The sequence below is a fragment of the Chiloscyllium punctatum genome, chromosome 36 (assembly GCF_047496795.1).
Source record: "Chiloscyllium punctatum isolate Juve2018m chromosome 36, sChiPun1.3, whole genome shotgun sequence".
Classification (NCBI taxonomy): Eukaryota; Metazoa; Chordata; class Chondrichthyes; order Orectolobiformes; family Hemiscylliidae; genus Chiloscyllium; species Chiloscyllium punctatum.
The window spans coordinates 64547278-64557281 of NC_092774.1; positions in this window are offsets into that span (position 1 = coordinate 64547278).

Here is a 10004-nt window from a genome sequence, read left to right on the forward strand (position 1 = left end):
GCTGGATTTCGTTGAAAGATTAATTAGCATGCCCACTCCCCTCCCTCCACAGCCAAATCATCACTGGACAAGACAAAACCCCAGGATCTAAATAACATACCTACATACACACACACACACACAATCCTACCCATTTTACGTGCGATTACCTCAAATCACAATAATAAAGCCTAACCATAGAGGTTTACACAGGCTCTCGTACACAATATTGCCTGTGACCTTCTACAGCGCTCTGTGAAGTGCTGCAAATCCCATGATGACAGTATTTCATATCCAATGTGTTAAATAACATTGCATATTTTATTTGAAAAGGTATCTATACATTATACACAATTGAATATCGGAACAGTTCAGTCAGATGGTACAGCCTGCCCTCCTACATGGATTATAGAAGGTGTATGGAGAATTAGATGGTGATTCTAATATAAATTATGTTTGTTTTAGGAATGGGAGTGATTGTGGCTCCAGGTTAATGGTGATCCGCCTTATCCCCCGGGTTCCCCCTCAGCCCAGCCCGGTACCTGGTAGAGTGAAGCCGCGGGTAGCTCCAGGGACACGGTCCAGCACAGCACCGAGTGCAGCCTCTCCTCCAGCTTGTGATCCGCGCCGGACTTTACCCCCCGCCGCCGCCGCCGCTCCTCCACCTCCCGCCGCGGGCGCCGGCTCTCTCTCCTCCACCGCCGACATTTTTAATTTGTTTTCTCGTTCACCCGGTAACCGTCACCTCCCCCTTCCCGGGCCCCGGAAATTATACAAAAATAAACAATAAACCCCCCACCACCGGGGACTGTCTCCTTTTCTTCACAACTTTTGTTTGAAAAGTTCGGGCTTTAATTTGAAATGTATTTTAAAGGTATTTTCTGAGGTAAACGATGCCTGTCTGCCCCCCTCCCTCTGTCAGAAACCGCCCGCTGAGTCGATGAGAAAACCGCAGCCTCGCGCCGCCATTTTTATTTTTCTTCTTCTTTCTGTCTCCTCCTTCTGTGACGCGCGTCATCCGCGCTCCCTCCAATCAGAGCGCACCTTACTCCAGCTGACCAATGGCGACCGGCGCTGGTTGTTACTGACAGGGTTTGTGTCCAATTGCCAATTTGGGATAAAAAAGGCGGGAGCAACAATTTTTTCCCCCTGTGACTGCTATCTCATTCCTTTTGCCTGTCTCTTCCGCAGGGGAGGGGGAATCCCAAACTAGAGGGCACAGGTTTAGGGTGAGAGGAGAAAAATTTAAAAGGAACCCAAGGATTAAAAAAAGTGTCAAAGTTAATTCGCCTCAAGAAAAGCCCCCTCTTACGACCTGAACAAAATAGATTGTTCACAGCCTATTACTCACGAACCAAGAAGGATGTTGTGAAACTTAATTTCTGAACTCTTTTATTTATAAGAATGTTGCTCGGGTTGGAGGGTTTGAGCTACAGGGAGAGGCTGAATTGGCTGGGGCTATTTTCCCTGGAGCATTGGAGGCTGAGGGGTGACCTGATGGAGGTTTATAAGATCTTGACAGGTCTGGATATGAGAAAAAGATAAGGTGTTCCCTGGGGCGGGGGAGTCCAGTACAAGAGGGCATTAGTTTCTGGGTGAAAGGGGAAAAATTTAAAACGGCCCCAAAGGGCAACTTTTTCACAGGTAGGTTGGTGTGTGAACTGAATGAGCTGCCAGGAAAAATGGTGGAGGCTGGTACAAATACAACATTTAAAAGGCATCTGGATAGGTACATGAATAGGAAGTTTTAGAGGGATATGGACAAAGTGCTGGCAAATGGATTAATTTAGGCTATCTGGTCGGCGCATACTGAAGGATTTTTTTTGTGCTTTACAACTCAATGGTTCTATTTCCACAGAGCCAGAACCAATTTCAAAAGGCTAGGAATAGGCCATTCGCCCCTTACAAACTGTCCTCAACTGTGGCCTCACTGAGGATATTTCAATTCTTAGTGCTATGTAATGAGCCAGACTTTATTAAAAATCTTAAAGCAAATGAACACTTAGGAGGCAGCGATTATAATATGGTAGAGATCAGAGTGCAGTTTGAAAGAGAGAAGGCAAAATTGATGTTATGGTGTTACAGTTAAATAAAGGGCAATAAGAGAGGAACTGACAAAAAATGACTGGAAGCAGAGCCTAGTAGGGAAGACAGTAGAGCAACAAATGGCAGGAATTTCTGGGTGTAATTGAGGACACAGTACAGAGGTTCTTCCCCCCCAAAAAGAAAGATTATCGGGGGGGGGGGGGGGGGGGGGGGGAAGGGGGGAAAGAAGACTGCCATGGCTGACAAAGGAAGTCAGGAAATGTATCAATGAAAAAGAGAGCCTATAAAGTGGCCAGACCACTGGAAAATCAGAAGCTTGGGAAGACTACAAAAACAAACAGAAGATAACAAAGAGAGAAATAAGGAAGGAGAGGATCAAATATGAAGGTAAGCTAACCAGTAATGTTAGAAATGATAGTAAAAGTATTTTGCAATACATAAGAAACAAACGAAAGGCAAAAGTAGAAATTGGGCTGCTCCAAATTGATGGGAAGGTTAGTGATGGGAGATGAGAAAATAGCTGAAGAACTTAATAAATACTTTGTGTCAGTTTTCACAGTGGAAGACATGAGTAATATCCTAACAATTAAGGAGAGTTAAGAGGCAGAGATAAGTATGGTAGCCATTACAAAAAAGAAAGTGCTAGAAAAGCTAATCGGTCTAAAAATTGAGAAATCTCCTGGCCCTGATGGCTACAACAGAGCGTTCTGAGGGAGGTGGTTGAAGAATTAGCAGAGATGTTGGTTGTAATCTTTCAAAAATCACTGGAGTCAGGGAAAGTCCCAGATGATTGGAAAATCACTGTCGTAAGTCCTTTGTTCAAGAAAGGATCATGACAAAAGCTGGAAAATTATACACCGATTAGCCTAACCTCAGTTGTAGATAAAATTCTAAAATCTATCGTTAAGGATGAGATTTCTAAATTCTTGGAAGTGCATGGTTGAATTAAAATAAGTCAGCATGGATTTAGTAAGGGGAGGTCGTACCTGACAATCTTAAGAGTTAACAAGTAGGTTAGACTTGGAAAACCCAGAGGATGTTATCTACCTAGATTTCCAAAAGGCCTTTGATAAGGTGCCTCATAGGAGGCTGCTGAGTAAAGTGAGGGTCCATAGTATTCGAGTTGAGCTACTGGCATGGATTGAGGATAGGCTGGCTGAGAGAAGGCAGAGAGTTGGGATAAAAGGTGTTTTTTTGGAATGGCAGCTGGTGACAAGTGGTGTCCCGCAGGGCTCAGTGTTAGGGCTGCAGCTGTTCACTTTATATATTAATGATCTGGATAAAGGGACTGGGGGCATTCCCACAAAGTTCGCTGATGATACAAAGTTAGGCAGACAGGCAGGTAGTTCTGAAGAGGTGGGGAGGCTGCAGAAAGATTTGGACAGTTTAGGAGTGTGGTCCAGGAAATGGAGAAAGTGAGGACTGCAGATGCTGGAGATCAGAGCTGAAAATGTGTTGCTGGGAAAGCGCAGCAGGTCAGGCAGCCTGAAAGGAGCAGGAGAATCGACGTTTCGGGCATAAGCCTTCCTAAAGAAGGGCTTATGCCTGAAACGTCGATTCTCTTGCTCCTTTGATGCTGCCTGACCTGCTGCGCTTTTCCAGCAACACACTTTCAGCTCTGGTCCAGGAAATGGCTGATGAAATTCAATGTAAGCAAATGTGAGGTCTTGCACTTCGGAAAAAAGAATACAGCATGGACTATTTTCGAAACAGTGAGAAAATTCATAAAGCCAAAGTACAAAGGGATCTGGGATTGCTAGTCCAGGACTCTCTAAAGGTTGACTTGCAGGTTGAGTCCGTGCTTAAGAAAGCAAATATAATGTTGTCATTTATTTCGAGAATTGGAATGTAAAAGCAGCAGTGTGCTACTGAGACTTTATAAAGCTCTGGTTAGGCTCCATTTAGAATACTGTGTCCAATTTTGGGCCCCACACCTCAGTAAGGACATAGTGGCACTGGAGCATGTCCAGCGGAGATTCACACGATGATTGCTGGTATCATAGGCCTAACAGACGATGAACAGCTGAGGATCCTGGAATTATATTCATTAGAATTTAGAAGGTTGAGGGCAGATCTAATAGAAACTCACAAGATAGTGCATGGCTTAAAAAGCGTGGATGCTGGTAAGTTTTTTTTCCATTAGGCATGGAGACTAGGATCCATGGGCACAGCCTGATAATTAGAGGGGGTCAATTTAGAATGCAAATGAGGAGACATTTCTTCAGCCAGAGAGTGGTGGGCCTGTGGATTTCATTGCCATGGAGCGTAGCGGAGACCAGGACATTAAATGTCTTCAAGGCAGAGATTGATAAATTCTTGGTATCGCAAGGAATCTTGGTATCTCTATGGGGAGAGTATGGGTAAGTGGAGTTGAAATGCCCGTCAGCCATGATGAAATGGCGGAGTGGACTTATGACCTTACTTCCACTCCTGTGTCTTATGGTCTTAAGGAAGAGCTCTTTGCTATTCACTTTACCTCCACTCCTAATGATTTTATAGATCTTAGTAAGGTCACCCCTCAACCCCCTACACTCCAATGAAGACTGTCTCAACCTTTCCTGAAAACTCAAACCCTCCAGTCCTGGCAACATCCTGGTAAATCTTTATGGAACCCTCTCTAATAGTATTCTTCCTATTACAGAGCCACCAAAACTGTACTCAGTACCCAGAAAGTGGCCTCACCAACATCCTGTACAACCTCAACGTGACGTCCCAACTTCTACACTCAATGGGGTGGACAGTGAAGGCAATGGTGTGAAATGCCTTCTTTACGACCTGTCTACTAGTGATGCAACTTTCAAAGAACTATATACCTGAACCCCCTAACTCCCCACCCCACCCGCCGCCACCGCCAAAGTGTCTCTGTTCTATAACACGACCCAGGGACCTACCATTAACTGTACATAGCAATGCTGAAAATTCCTGCATTCTTCACCTGAAGCCCACTGAAGACGTTACCCAGTAGGTAACGAAACGTCTGGAAATGAACCTTGCAGCTCAGCAAGCAAACGTACATCCAAAACCTCAACCTGAGCTACAAATCTTCTCAAAACTCACTATGTCCAGCCCTTCCTTGTTAAGCAAAATGCAACCTCTCACTTTTATTCATACGTCTCTCATAGACACACACACACACACACACACACACACACACACACACACACACACAGGCCCCACAACACACTCACAGGCTTAAACTCCATCACACTCAGTTCACTCTTTCGCACTCACTCAAACAAACTCACACACACACACAACTCTATGGAGTGAATTTATATTGGCCGAATTATATTTGCAGATACTTTGTATTTTGCTCAAAAAGCACACAATCTGCAGGCAGTCAATCCATGCAATATTTTATAAATTCCTACTTTGGAAATAGAACCTGTCTGATTCAAGATTGGAATACTGACAGACTCGAACCTCACATCTTTAATGTATTGTCTGAGCTGAGATGTCACTTTTTCTTTATAAAACATTAAGTCATCTCAAGAACGTGACTTTAAAGATGTTCAGGGATTTACATATTAACCAAAACCTGCAACCCATTCGAAACGATGAAAGACAGAACAACAATCTCAGTTTGTTCAATATATCCTTTCAGTCGCATGACACTGTCATCTTTTGCTATACAATCGGTGTATTATTCCCCGGCCAACAGCTACCCGATGAAGGAGCAGCACTCTGAAAGCTAGGGCTTCCAAACAAACCTGTTGGATTATAACCTGGTGTGTGATTTTTAACTTTATCTACCCAAGTCCAACACCAGCACCTCCACACCGTTTCCAGTGAACCCAGCCCACACCTCCCGGTGCTGCCAATAAACTATACAATGCTGATGAAACGGTGCAGGACCTGCACTTGTGAAAAATTTACAACTTCTAACGATACTAGCTACTCATTCACTGCTCCATCTGATACATGACATTGGAAACTTAGTGCAGGAGGCTGAAATGAAATGAGCAGCTTTAAAACAAAAACATCTTGGAGCTCAAAGCCTTCAATGTGAGTCTGAGCCCGGCGATAAGTTCAGGTAACCTTTATTGTGACCCAACGTTGTTACAGCTTCAGATCCCCCCCCCCCCAGCAAAAAGGTGTAGAAAAAGTAGCTGCTTTTTAAGCAGCTTAAGGTCAAGGAGTGCACCCCCACCCCACCCCACCTCACCTTCTTTACTATGGTCAGCACTGAGTTGTCAGTTTGTAATTGGATCCTTGGTACAGCCTTAACTGTAGGAGGTATTGCCTCACTCAGCAATTTCAACCCATACCCTGTAAACAAGTAAGTCTTTCCCCACTCAATGACTGGTGGCAGTGGTGCGCAATGAAGAGTCAACCATGCTGTTGTGGTTCTGGAGTTATGAGTAAGCCAGACCGGGTAAAGGATGCAGCTGGGACGACTGAGTGAATCCTTCCCACAACAGCAGTTTCCTTCCCTAAAAAGGGATGTGAGTGAATCAGATGGGTGATGTCCCCCAAACAATCATTTCTTCATTAGGTTCTGAACTCCAGATTTCTGACCGAAATCCAATTCCACCATCTGCCACGGCGGGATTCAAACCTGGCAGTCCCTGGAACTGGGTTGATAGTCCAGTCAATAAGGCAATTGGCTATCCCTTCTTTAATCCCCCTGCGATGGCACATGAACTCGCTGGTGTCTCCTCAGATGGGAAGCGCGGGTAAAGCCCTTCTCACACTGAGAGCAGGTGAACTGCCTCTCCCCAGTGTGCACCTGCCGGTGGACCAGCAGGATTGAGGAATTGCTGAAGGCCTTCCCACACTCAGTGCAGAAGAACGGCCTCTCCCCAGTGTGCCCCTGCCTGTGGGCCAGCAGGGTGGAGGCCTGGGTAAAGCCCTTCCCACACTCGGGGCAGCTGAAGGGCCTTTCCCCTGTGTGGACCCGCTGGTGCCTCACCAGGTCGGAGGAATTGCTGAAGGCCTTCCCGCATTTGGGGCAGCTGAAGGGCCTCTCCCTGCTGTGGACCCGCTGGTGCCTCACCAGGTCGGAGGCATAGCTGAAGCCCTTTCCGCACTCGGGGCAGGTGAATGGCCTCTCCCCAGTATGACTGCGCTGATGAGTCTCCAGGATAGAAGGGACACGGAAGCCTTTTCCGCAGTCGCCACACTTCCACGGTTTCTGCATGGGGCGGGATCCATTGGGTTTCTCCATGGCCGAAGCTTCAGCTGCACACAAACGCATGTACAGCCCCTCCCTGCCGTGAATTCCTCTTTCCAGGCTTTATAACTGCTTCAGGTTCCACAATCAGTGCGCTGCAACAGTAGGGTCTCTCATCCAGTCCCATTGATGCTGAAGACGTGCTCCAACAGAAACCAAAAGGCTTTGCTCCTTCTCACAGAATCACAGTCAAAATTTGTTGCAGTCCTGATGGATTGAGTGACCGTCGGACATTGACGTCGAAGTGAGGACTGCAGAAGCTGGAGAGTCAGAGTTGAACAGTGCGGCGCTGGAAAAGTACAACAGGTCCGGCAGCATCTGAGGAGCAGGAAAGTTGATGTTTCAGGCATCAGCCCTTCATCTGTTGATTTTGAAACTTCCGTCTTCAGATCATCAAATGCTTTGTAAAAAGAGATTACAAAAGTCATGACTGTCAGTGCAAGGTAGAAATTCAGAACAAGCAATTCTACTTTCTGCAGAACATTCTTTTCTTTTGTTATTCCACACTGAAAATTGAAAGCACCATCCCACTCTCTCTCCCCCTCTGTTCTCACACCGCTCTAACTAATTCTCTTGAAAGTGTTGATTCAGGATCTTACAGGGGCAGAACAGCAAAAACTTCAAGACTGACATCTCTCTGAATTTTGGATAACTCCACTGCTGAGAGTGAGCAGGTCTGATTTTGGGAAGCTCATAAAATAGTGTCAGTTCAGGGTGAACCTGCAATGCAAGTTCTTGAGGAACAACCAGACATGAAGTGGTTAACATCCCTGGAAAGGAAAGAGCAAAATGAGATATCAAAGGCATTAACACCGACACCAGGGAGAAACTGAACATACAGATGTGACAAGCCAGAGTCAGAGATAGACAGCATGGAAACAGTCCAACTCGTCGATACCAACCAAATATCCTAAATTAATCTAGACCCATTTGCCAGCATTTGGCCCACAACCCTCTAAACCCTTCGATTTTATATTTTTATCCAGATGCCTTTCAAATGTCATAATTGTACAAGCATCCACCATTTCCTCTGGCAGCTCATTCCTTACACGCACCACTCTCTAAATGACAGAGTGAATTGAGCACAGTGAATCCATCTTACCCACAGTGCCCAGGGGTGTGTAGGTTAAGTTAGCACAGCCAATCCACCCTAACCTGCACATCCCTTGACAATATGGGTAACAGAACACTGCAAATCCACCTGAACCCGTCCAAAACAGAACACTATGGGTCATTTAACATGGCGAATCCACCCCAACATGGAAAAAGTTACAGATAACACAATACCAGGTTACAGTCCAAGTTTATTTCAAAGCACCGGCTTTCGGAGTGCTGCGTCTTATTCAGTTGGTTGTGGAGTACAAGATCATAAGACACAGAATTTATGGAAAAACATTACAGTGTCCTGCCACTGAAATTATATACTGAACAAACCTGGATTGTTAAGTCTTTCATCTTTTAGAATGGGTTGCAGGTATCAATAATATGCAAGTCCCAGAACTTCCTGTCAGCTCCTTCTCGAGATAACTTAAGGTTTTATAAGAAAAGGTGACATCTCAGGTCAGATAATGCATGAAAGGAGTGAGGTCAGAATCTGTCTGTATCCCAATCTTGAGTCAGCCGGCTTCGATTTGCAAACTGAAATTTACAAAATATTACATGTATTGGCTGCCTGCATTGACTGCCAGCACATTGTGCATTTAGAGTTATACAGTCATAGATGGACAGCATGGAAACAGACCCTTCAGTCCAACTCATCCATGACGACCATATATCCCAACCCAACCAAGTCCCACCTGCCAGCAACTTGCCCATATCCCTCCAAATTCTTCCTATTCATATGCCCATTCAGACTAGCCTCCACCATTTCCTCTGGCGGCTCATCCCATACACATACCACCCCCTGAGTGAAGAAGTTGCCTCTTTAGGTCCCTTTCACACTAAACCTATACCCTCTAGTTCTGGACTCCCCCACCCCAGGGGAAAGACTTTGTACATTTATCCTTTCCAAGCCCCTCATGATTTTATAAATCTCTGTAAGATCACCCCTTAGCCTCTGACGCTCCAGGGAAAACAGCCCTAGCCTATTTAACCTCTCCCTATAGCTCAAATCTTCCAATCCTAGCAACATCCTTGTACATATTTTCTGAACCCTTTCAAGTTTCACAACATCTTTCCGATAGGAAGGAGACCAGAACTGCATGTAATATTCCAACAGTGGCCTAACCAATGTCCTGTGCAGCCGCAACATGACCTCCCAATTCCTGTACTCAATACTCTGACTATTAAAGGAAAGCAGACCAAATGCCTTCTTCACTATCCAATCACTATCCTATTCTTCACTACCTGCGACTCCACTTTCAAGGAGCTGTGAAACTGCACTCCAAGACCTCTTTGTTCAGCAACACTCTCTAGGACCTTACCATTAAGTGTATAACTGCTGCTAAGATTTGCTTTCCCAAAATGAAGCTCCTCACATTTATCTGAATTAAACTCCATCTGCCACTTCTCAGCCCATTGGCCCATCTGATCAAGATCTCGTTGTAATCTGAGGTAACCTTCTTCGCTGTCCACTACACCTCCAATTTTAGTGTCATCAGCAAACGTATAGCTATACCTCTTATGCTCACATCCAAATCATTTATATAAATGATGAAAAGTAGTGGAACCAGCACAGATCCTTGTGGCACTCCACTGGTCACAGGCCTCCTGTCTGAAAAACAACCCTCCTCCACCACCTTCTACCTTTGAGCCAGTTCTGTATCCAAATGGCAAGTTCTCCCTGTATTCCATGAGATCTAACATT